The sequence below is a fragment of the Protobothrops mucrosquamatus genome, unplaced genomic scaffold, assembly GCF_001527695.2.
Source record: "Protobothrops mucrosquamatus isolate PMUCROS unplaced genomic scaffold, P.Mucros_1.0 scaffold1526, whole genome shotgun sequence".
NCBI classification, from domain to species: Eukaryota; Metazoa; Chordata; class Lepidosauria; order Squamata; family Viperidae; genus Protobothrops; species Protobothrops mucrosquamatus.
The window spans coordinates 315,646-326,486 of record NW_015387698.1 but is presented as its reverse complement, the minus strand read 5'-3'; positions in this window follow the sequence as shown (position 1 = coordinate 326,486).

The following is a 10,841-nucleotide window of genomic DNA, read 5'->3' as shown; positions in this document are numbered from 1 at the left end:
TTTAAAAACATAAGTAAGAGTTACAATACAGCTGAGTGAAGACCAGCAAGAGTTAAGAGATTATGGCCTTTCTACATTATATCAAAACTATAATCTATGTAAAACTAAATTGCATATTTTACAACATAAACATGATTTGAAATTTAAAAATACAATAAAGTTAATTCAACAAAAATAACAAATGGCTTTCTCTAAAGTTCAGAGATACAGTAATAGAAGTTTTAGTAGATGATCCTCCAGATATACTCTGAAAACAGAGAGATACGAGATTTTTAACAATTTGCTTCCAAGAAAGAAAAATTTAAATACAGGTTGGCTGCTTCATTTTGTCTGAAGGTCTTTATGAATAATGACTTTGTACATTCAACAGAGAACACTAAGACAGTCTTTGTAATAGAACAGATCAAAAATGATTCAGAACAAACAGAAGATCAAACATTTGATTAGGAAAAGGTTTTTGAATAAATTGAATTGATAAGTGACATCATGGATCAAATTAAAATATTCACAGGAAATATTCTCATTTAAAAATAAGTTCTTTCTGAAATTTAAAAAAGGAGAAAGCATATATTATATATCTTAAAGAGGTGCATGCTGTAAAAGACAATGTACATATGTACATATCAAGGTCAATGTAAGTGTTTGTGGGTGTGGGTGTGGGTGTGGGTGTATATGTATGTATGTATGTTCTGTTTTTCTTCTTTCCACCAGAAGCGTATAAAGAGGTTATGAAATTGTGAAAAACAGATTCAAGATGAAGTAGGGAAATTATTATTATGCTTGCAAACTGAACAAGGGAAAACAATTGTTCAATGTATAATCAGTAAAATGTATTTATTCTCTTTTTGTTATTTCAATCATTTATTGAAATTGTAAAAGGGAATGTTTTTCCCTCAATCTGAGAAATCTGGTTCATGATAAATATAGGCAGATTGCCAAAATATAGTTCATTAAATATAATCACTGTTACATGGTGGGAACATACACTCTTTAGAATTGGAATGTACCTACTTTTCTCTTATTAATAAATTTTACACAGGAATACACATGTGTTAGATGTCTAATTCATTATCATTCTAAACTAACAGAAGTGGAAGTTGCAGCAATTGCTTTTGCAGACCAAATGAATAAAACTAGAGCCATGCAAATCAAAATGATATATTGTTGGACAAATTAAAGTACAGTGTAATTAGAATCAGGACACAAACAGAATCAATTCTGGATATACAACCAAAATTAGGACAACCTGCAACCAATGAGATCTCATGGAAATAAGTAAGGCTTATAAAGTCATTTAATTAAGCTGAAGTGTTTTGAGAAAAAGCAATGAATTTTGAAAACAATTTTTCTTTTATGCTGCCATGCAAAAGAGCCCTATATCATGGTTTGGTGGTTCACACTGAAGTTTGCTATGGAAAGAGAATTCAACCTCTCGTCAATCAAGTTTATGGCTTAGTGTTGTAGCTACCCATCCAATGTTATTAAATACATTGTAATTAAAGCAGATACTAACTTAGCATAATACATAATTTCAGCCACTGCCAGGCAATGGTGCCATGGAGGTTTTGTAGCCCTTAAAGATCCAGGAATTGAATCTGGGCCTTCTGCCCTAGCTACTACTCTAAAAAATCCAAAACAGTGAATATTAGGTTGGTCAAAATGTATGTGTCAACACTGCTAACATTGGATGTTCCCGCTCTGACAACTGATGAAAATGCAGCCATTTTCTCTTTTTCATTCAACATGCTTTTTCTGGTATTTAGAAATTAGATACAGTAAGGGGGGTTGGGATGAGAACTCCAACTCTGCTTTGTGGGAATTCAAGGACAAGCTGATAACATTTTGGCTAGCTGGGGAGAAAGCCCGTTTTAGGCTAATTGGAGAATGTGATTTATGACAGCTTATTGGGGGTGGGAATTGCACTTTGTTATTTTGTATCTGGGGGAAGGGAATTTAGTTTTTGGTTTCAACTATGTAATGCTGAGACTTTGTTTCCCGAATAAAATATTCTTTAAGGAAGAATTTTGCCTTGAAGTTCTTTTGACAGGTTTCATCTATTGCAGGGGTGTCAAACTGCTGGCCCATGGGCGGACGCATCATGCGGAAGCTGCGCCCACCCCATTGCCGGCAATGGCAAAACACTCCAATACGTTGCGCGACGTCACGTGATGTCGCGAGTTTGACATGTCTGATCTATTGGAACCATGACATTAACCCAAAAACTACACTTTCTGCCTTAACCACCTTGGGGTCCTGAGCTCCAGTCACCGTCCCTAAGTCAAGGGATAGGCTGACAAAGACTTGGGGAAGATCTCAGCATGGAAAAGGAAGAAGCACTTGAAACCAACATCCCAACTGGCTGCTACCTCAGTGGGGGGGGGCGCAAGCTAGCGCACCGGCGGAGAGGGAATCTTCTCAGACCTTACAGCTGGGGGCAAGACACAAGACACAAGAGCTGATCTGGTCATCGGAGTGGACCCTGCCCAATGGAGATTCCAAGCACCTTGAGGCAACCCTGCCAAGAGCAAGTTCTTTGAAAGGGGCCGAAGCCGACTTGCAAGAAGGAACCCCGCGAGAATCATGCTCCCCGGACTATTGGAGAATCAAGAAATTGGCAACTACTGAGGACTACGGGGAGTGGAAGTACCTGTCTGCAGTCCATAGCCAATTGGTAGAGAAGTTGGTGGAGAGATTTGAGGGGCTAGAGGTGAGTAGTGGGGAGCAACCCTCTCTTCACATGCAAGTGATCACGATGATCAGTGAAGCAGACACCAATCCATGCGCAAAAGGAGCCCCAGCCCCACCTATGGAGCACAAGTGGCTTCCCCATCCTCAAAGCCACCAACTCTAACCTCCAGCCCTGTGAGGAGGGACAATCCCAGCCAGCATTCTGAACATGGCAGTCCGAGATGTCGCTTCTCCAGAACGCCAGAGCGTCGCTCACAACACAAGAGCCCGAGCCACCACCGGGGCAGCTGAAGTCCGGATCGCCAGAGGTACCATGAGAGCCCTGACCGTCATTACTATCGGTCACACAGTCCTGTGCATCACCGTCGGCGCCACCCAAGCCCAAGGCCTACGCAGGGAGAAGACCCAAATGTGAGTGTTCAGCAAGGTATAATGCAACAGCTGTGCGATCTGTTGGCCAGCAACAGGTCAGAACGCCACAATCGTTGGGGCCCCTGCAGCAATTGGGGACGCCGCAGCCACCACCACTGGGAGGTCAGCCACAGGTGGGAGTGCAGCAGCAGTGGGGCTGGCAACAGCCCCTGAATGTGCAACAACTGCTGGGGGGCCTGCAGAAACTGGGGATGCCGCAGCTGCTGGCGGGAGGCCAGCTTCAGGTGGGAGCGCAGCAGCAGTGGGGAGGCCAGCAACCGCTGGGAATGCAGCCACACTGGGGGGGGCAGCAACCCATGATGGCGCCACTCTTTAGAGTGACTTTTGATGGTGATCCGGAGAAGCTGATCTTCTTCCTCAATCAAGTATGCTCCCACATGAATCGCAAGGCCAATTTCTACCCGAATCCACAGCTGCTATGGTCGATGTGGTCACCACCAATTTGGAAGGGGAAACATCTGAGTGGCTAAACAATCTGTACAACGAGCAAGCACCTGAACTGAGGAAACTCCACCTCTTCCTCCTCAGATTAAGAGCCAGGTTCGAGGATCCGTCCATAGCCCTCAAAGCGGAGAAACAAACTCATAAAATAAAACAAGACGGCAGACCTGCTTTAGAATATGTATGAGAATTTCATAAGGTAGCAGGTCGAATCAAAAGTTCACCACTTTAAAGAAGGACTAGATGATCACCTTTCCCAGGCTTGTATCTATCGAGCTGTCCCTAACCTATTGCAGGAGTGGTATCAAGCAGCAGTAAGTTTGGATGTCGAGCTTATTCATTATAAGAAGCCACCACCGCAGGAAGCCGGACCAAAACTAGAGCAGACCAGGCGTCCACCTCTCTGAAGAACCCCAGCCGTCGCAGCTGCGGAATCCCCCAAGCCACCTGCTGGTCCACCAATCAAGTGTTTCAGATGTGGGCAACAGGGACACCGAACGGTGAGCTGCCCGGTCCCATATCCCCAACAGCAGAGTAGATCAGGACCACCAGTAAGGAAGAAACCAGCCCAGCAGCCGATGAAAGAAAAGTCAAACTGGATCATGCAAGAACCCGTTGCCCAAGTCACGTCACCTATGCAGGAGAGCACCGAGACCCAAGCTGGACATGCTACCGCTCTACCCTCCTATGACAGCGAAGATGAAGGGGAGAATGACCCGATGGTGAGTCGACCCGTTCCACCTTTTTCCCTTGCTGCCAAACTCATAGTCCCCAAGACAGGTGTACAAGTGGATTTAAGAGTGCTAGTGGACTCAGGATGTTCCCGGTGCATTATTAGTTTGCCACTTGCCATTAAAATGGGTATACCGGCAAGACTGCTTTCCAAGCCCGTGAGATTAGCAGATGGCTCCTTAATGGGAGGAACTTTAGTCACACAACTGACAGAGCCTAAATGCTTAGAAATAGGTGATCATTGGGAGTTCATCTGTTTCATGGTGGCTCCGAAGATGACTGAGGCAATGATTTTAGGTCTAGTCTGGTTAGACAAATGGAAAAGGGGATGAGGACTGTGAGATTGCCCATAGTGGCCAAACCCCCTCTTGATTCAGCCGACGTTACTGGAGGGTCTAGGCCATCCATCGAGCTAGCAAAGATAGCTACCATATCCCAGCCGGGCAAGCCACTCATCCCCAGTGAATACCGGGATCTAGCAGACGTATTTAGTGAAAATGATCTAGCAGAAGTATTTAGTGATGTCCTATCACCCCATCAACCCAATGATTGCATCATAGAACTATTAACGGGCATTCAACTCCCAAAGCCAAGAATGTACGCCATGACCCCCCTCAAAATGGATGAGCTGCAGCAATATGTGAACAAAAAAGATTCATTGAGCCAGCCAAATCTCAGGTGGGGGCTCCAGTGTTATTTAAAGAGAAAAAAGACGGGTCACTTCGTCTCTGTGTAGATTATAAAGGGTTAAATGCTGTGAGCATAGAAAACAAATACCCCTCCCCCTCCTGAAGGACCTGCTAACCCACCTAGCAAAGGGGAGCATCTTCACTAAATTGGACCTAAGAGAGGCATATTACCGAGTAAGAATAAGAAAAGGAGATGAATGGAAAACCGCTTTCAACTGTCCCATGGGGAGCTATCAATTCAAAGTTATGCCATTTGAACTACAGGGGGCTCCAACTGTCTTCATGCAGCGGATCAACCAGGTGCTACATGATCACTTGTACAAGGGGGTTCTGGTGTTTCTTGATGATATCCTAATATACAGCACGAATATGGCTGACCATGTGAGACTAGTGCGAGAAGTGCCAAAGAAATTATTGAATGCTATGTCGAACTATCAAAGTGTGAATTCCATCAGACCCGACTGGATTATCTAGGCTACAGAATTTCCAGCGAGGTCATTGAAATGGATCCTAGTAAAGTGAAAGCCGTGATCGAATGGCAACCCCTAAAGCATCCTTCCAAGTTTGTACCAATAACTAATGATGAGGAAATCCAATTGATCATTACAGGCCACAGACATTTCTCATTGGCTAATGAAGCCCCAGTATTAAAAGGAAACATGCAGCCAGTCCAGAAAATATATTGAATAATTTTGGGGGTACAATGAACTTTCCTCCTGTTACCATGTCTGGGCTTATTTAAAAGAATTAGCAGCTTTCATTACTTTTTGCTGGGAGGGGGGGCTTAGAGCAATTTAAGTCTTTATCTACCTGAAGCAGGTATTGCTGTGTGCCTCTTCTGAATTATATCCTTAAGTGCAGCTACTATTCCTTCATCTTTGGGCAGTTGATTTTGAGCCACCTGTTCTCAGAGAAAAAAAATTAAATATTAAGACATTTTTTTAGGAGTTCAAACCTATAATGGAAGTAATTATTAATAGAACTAGCCAGCCAATCCATTACTTATAGGAGGGAGAGGGGGCTTTCCTAGGCCAGTATTAAGCACCCACCAGCCCTTCTTGTTCGTCTCTTCAGTACTGATCTGTTTATCATTGAGATGTGCATCCCATCTTATTTTCAATATATAGCACTTAAGGCCACTAAAACTCTTTACTGCATATCATTTTGCTTATATAGTATATTCCAGCCCAGGGGTGTCAAACTCAATTTCACTGAGGGCTGCATCAGCATTATGGTTGCCCTCAAAGGACCAGTTGCTGTCCCCTTCTCTCTCTCAGGCTTTGCCCCACAGAAGCCTCTCCACCCTATTACCTTCTCTCTGCCCTCACTCCTCCTTCCCGCCAAAACCCCTCCTTTTATATCTTCTCCTCTCCTCCCCCATGCGTTCACTTACTGCCCGGCTGGCCTTTTCATGCAGTGCTCATCAGCTGGAGCTGTGTGCACTGATTCTGGGGTCCACGCCAAGCCCCGGAAACCCCGCAGCTCCAGCTGACTCTTTCCCCCAAGACTGTGTGTGACTGCCAGCCCACCACCAAGGCCGCCAGATCTGGCCTGCAGGCCTCGAGTTTGACATGTCTGTTCTAGCTTGTAACATTCAGTTACTCAGTTCCATTATCCTCAACTGTCTGAAAGATTCCTGCGGTACTTTCAACATCCAACATGCCTTGTCAAATTTAATTCTAAAATTACTTTTGGGACTAATCCTAAAGTAATAATAAAAAGAGGATACTTGCTGGTGTTCCTTTTTTGAGCTGACAAATTAGAGCTTCTTGACTGCCTCCCGGAGTTAGGTGATAGTCACTGTGTGCCCTTTTCAGATGCTCTTCCTTCAAGCTTTGAATCAAATTTTGGTGGGATATCTTTTTGGAAGGAGACATGCAGGATAATTGAGCTATGACTACAGAAGGAAGGTCTTCATTACAGTCTAATCCATGTGATTCTGAAGTGGAGAAAAGCACAACGAGGGTGTTAATGCATGTATCGTACATTCATGGTATTTGGCAATGTAATCCTTTCTGTGACCGAGAATGGAATTGAGCTCATCTGGTTGATTTATTTAATGGTTTAATTTCTGTTTGATTTGTTAGCCAGTCAACTATAATCCAGTCTACTTCAATCCACATTTTCAGTACACTAGGTTCATAAACCCCAAGTACAGGTACTGTAGTTTTCGAACTGAGCCCAAAATTTCAGTTTTTTTTTAAAGTGAGACATTTATTAACTGAGTTTTGCCCCATTTTACGACCTTTCTTGCCACTGTTGCCAAGTGAAACACTGCAGTTGATAAGTTAGAAACCCGATCGTTAAGGTTCCCCATTGACTTTGCTTGTCAGAAGGTCACCAAAGGTGATCACATGACCTTGAGACACAGCAACAAACATAGGCATGAACCAGTTGCCAAGCATATGAATTTTGATCACATGATCATGGGGATGCTGCCAAGGTCGTAACTGTGAAAAAGAGTCATAAGTCACTTGGTGCTGTTATAATTCTGAACAGTCACTAAACAAACTGTTGTAAATCAAGGACAGCCTGTAAACCAACATTTTGACATAAACAGCAGTTCTGATTCTTTCCTGGGAGAGAAATACAGTATTAATAAATGGAATTATTTTATATTCAGGATCTTACATTTATGGGTTACAGGCCTTAAATGGTTACATAACCGCTGGACAAATTTAAAGGATATTACATATTAAGTTATAAACGTGAACTGGAACCTGCAATATTTGCAGAAAACAGCTGATAGCCATACATCATTGTCTGAGTATACCTCTTGTCTCTTTTAAAACGGTTTGGATTCCCTCTTGATTCTCAATTGTTTCAACAGTTTTCTTTGAAGTTCCCTTGTCCTTCAGATTATCTTGTGTTATCCCACCTTGAGTAAGTATCATCTTTAATTCAGGCCCTAGATTGATCTGCAAAATAAACCCATAATAATCTTGTAACAACTTATATCAGAAGAATGGTAATGGGCCTTTTTGCTTCCAGTTCACCAAACTCATTAGGATTTATATGGAAAAATCAAATAATACATATACTGCACCCAAAACAATGTTGCGGGATAAAGTATAACTGTTTCATTGTGGCTTAGCAGACTATGAGAGATCAAACTGTTGGGAGTTCTTTTAAGCTTTCCCTTGCTAAATTATAATTCTTACTGTTTGGGGGGAAGTTGTAAACACTGCCACAGCAAACATGGAGATTTACTGGAAAAGGAGTAAAGAATAAAGATGGAAATAAGAAGTAAGAAAAACAAGTTTTTAACAATTGCTTCAAGCTTACAGGAAACCATTGTAAAATCTCATTGCTCATCATGAATCATTTAGACCACAGCTTTCTGACACAATAAGTGAAAGTGTAAATTTAACAAACAGAAAACCAGTTTTTTTTTTTTCTTTAATAGTAAGACTTTCAAATGAAATACAAATGGGAAAGATATGATCCCAAAGGAGTAGTTATAGACCTTAGCAACTACTTACAACAGAATCCGCTTGGGGGTTCCATCCAATGTGACACAGGTGTCTAAAATATATTAATTTTTTAATCAGTATCAGTGCAAATGTACAAGTTCCAGACATATGCATTAACTCCCATAATACAAGCTATGATTTCTAAATTTACTTTCCATCCCCAGCACAAATGGAGGCATATTCTAAGAAGCAACTGTTCCAAAGAAGATAGCAAAGATAAAATGCTTATAATATATACACACAAATTTATTCTTGCTTACTTGAAATTATTTGGAGATCCAATGTAAGCTTTGGTCAGTCTTTTTCTTTTTAGTTTTCCTCTCTTTGTTCTCTCAAGCATTTTTTGAATAATATAAAATGAGAAAGGTGAGCCCTTGCATTTTGGAGATCTTGAATGAAGCACAGGCAATGGACTAGCTACTTTTGATATAGAAGCTAAAAGACAGAACAGATGCAACTGATACATCCTACATTATTGAATGCCAGGCAATTTCAAACATTAGTTATTGAAAAAAAAGTTGTTCAATCTCATATATATGTAGTTTCTATTTGCAAGCTTGTTTGGGAAAGCAAGCTAGCTCAAATCTTTTTTTCACAAGAGTTTTAATCAGTAAATTCAATAAATTTTAGTATAACATATGTTTAAAACTAGCTTTTCAAATGCTATTGTCCATTTTGAATACTCCCCAGAGATGTAATGTAAGTCAAATGAATAATTTTTAAATTGAATTTGATCTAATAACAGATCATGAAGTGTTGCTAAAACACTTTGATTAAATCTCTCCATCCTACCTCACAGGTTATCAGGAAAAACAACAATAAGGAATGTAATATATATTATTTACATTCTCCTAGAGAAAACTAAAATCTCATTTATTACAGTAATTGCCCCATTTTGCAAATATAGAACATTTTGGCTAAGCAAAAACACAGAAAAATAGAAAATGCCCCTATTAAAACCTTTCATTCCTTAACTTTCTCTGCTGAGAGGGGGGGAAAGCCTCTTTTTAAAACACCCAATTTACCAAATGTTATTCCTTCTCCATATAATGCCATTTTCTCACAAGATAGGTTACACTCCTTTTGGCAGTCTTTAACAGTAACACTCCTTAGCAGAGCAATTAATGAGTGAACTTAAATAATAAGGGAAATGTAAGTACAGCTGTGAATAAACTCAGCACAGGAGTTGATGCTTGTTCAGCTTTCTCCAATTCCACACCATAATTTCAACTAATTGATTTCCAGGCTGAGGACTTGAATCCTAAAGGAGACTGAAGATGAATAAAATTCTAATAGGCAAACCCTGCAGTGAATTATATAGTTTCCCACAAGATGAAAACTGTTTTTAGTTGTTTTTCTCTTGAGTTACTACGATTACTAATCAACTTAACTAGTAATGTGGAGAACTACAGTTCCAATAGTCTTGGAAGGTGATGTATTGGAAGTTGTACTGTATTTACCTGCATTGGCTTTATTTGTAATGGACCAGAAATATGCTTAAATTCCAAGCCTGTTTTGGGGCTGATGCATAGAGCCAGTTTGGTCTAGTGGTTAAGGTACCAGGCTAGAATCAGGAGGCTGTGAGTTCTAGTCCTGCCTTAGCCTTGAAAGCTGGCTAGGTGTCCTTGGCCTAGTCACTCTCTCTCAGCCCAACTTTTACCTCACAGAGTTGTTGTTTTGGGGAAAATAGGAGGAAGGACTATTAAATATGTTTGCCACCCTGAGTTATTTGTAAAAACAATACAGGTGAGATATAAATATTTTTTTCATACCAAATGTATAACCAAATGCTATATCCATATAGCATATTAAGCCATGATTTACTTAACATCTTGATAGTTCAACCAGATGCAGCTATGTTCACACATTGCTTCAAGTCAAAATCCAGTAAGTCACAATACACGAATCCAATCAGTGATTATGTATGTCCCACTAAGCTAAGCCATTGAGTTAATAAGTATGCACATCTTTGTGTCGCATTGTACCCACACATGCCTTTTAATCAAGAGCTTGAGTGACCTATAATTTGCATTTACAGAATTTGTAATCAAGGCTTGAAGTGTTTTAAATGGAACAATAATCATAGGAGTCTGATTAAGAAGTCCTGAGGGAGAGTAAAATGATGGCACACTCAACCAGATATTTGGATTTAGTGTATTATCAAACACAGTATCTAGGGAATACTATAGAGGTTGAGGCACACTTATGTTGCAGTGCAAGCATCCAAACATTATAAAGCTCTTTGGGCAAGAGAGTGGGCTAGTAACATATTTTCTCACTCTAAAACTATAAGAGAGAGAAATAAAAAATGCTTATGTTGGTATACATACTCCAAATTGGGATGCTGGTGCAGATTTGTTGGTCTCCAACTGTCATCTGCCATCTG